Source organism: Triplophysa dalaica, chromosome 4, assembly GCF_015846415.1.
Source record: "Triplophysa dalaica isolate WHDGS20190420 chromosome 4, ASM1584641v1, whole genome shotgun sequence".
NCBI lineage: Eukaryota > Metazoa > Chordata > Actinopteri > Cypriniformes > Nemacheilidae > Triplophysa > Triplophysa dalaica.
The window spans coordinates 11,017,433-11,017,966 of NC_079545.1; positions in this window are offsets into that span (position 1 = coordinate 11,017,433).

The window sequence follows — 534 nt, forward strand, 5'->3', positions numbered from 1 at the left end:
TGCAGAGAAGAACAGGATGCGAATGACAAAGATGCAATCACGTGATAAACGCTTGAGTGCTTGAACTGAGAAGATATGAACAAGTCTCATTATTCAATCTATAAAGCAGTCAAGTGGAGGAAATGCCATTTGAAATGGTTGAGATTCCACATATTCATACTAACTTTACATGGCTGGTGACACAAGAACACGCAGTAGGTGTAAAAGCAATGCAGTAGAGCATTGCATGTGATCACATGATTAAAAAATATATATAAATAAAAATGTACCAAATGCGTAAACATATTTCTTTTATGGTAAAAACGTGGCTTTAAATATCAACGGTTATCTGAACAGAACAGTGCTACATCAAATCAAATTGTCACGTCACCTGATTTTTAAGTCTTAAAAAATCATTTATATTAAAATGATTTTTAAATAAATAAATCTTAAAATGCTAATAAAACAATTAATATTCAAGGTGAAACATGCTAAATCTGCCAGCCCTCAAACCAGATGATTTTCAAACTAAGAGGTAGTGTAAATTCACAAAGT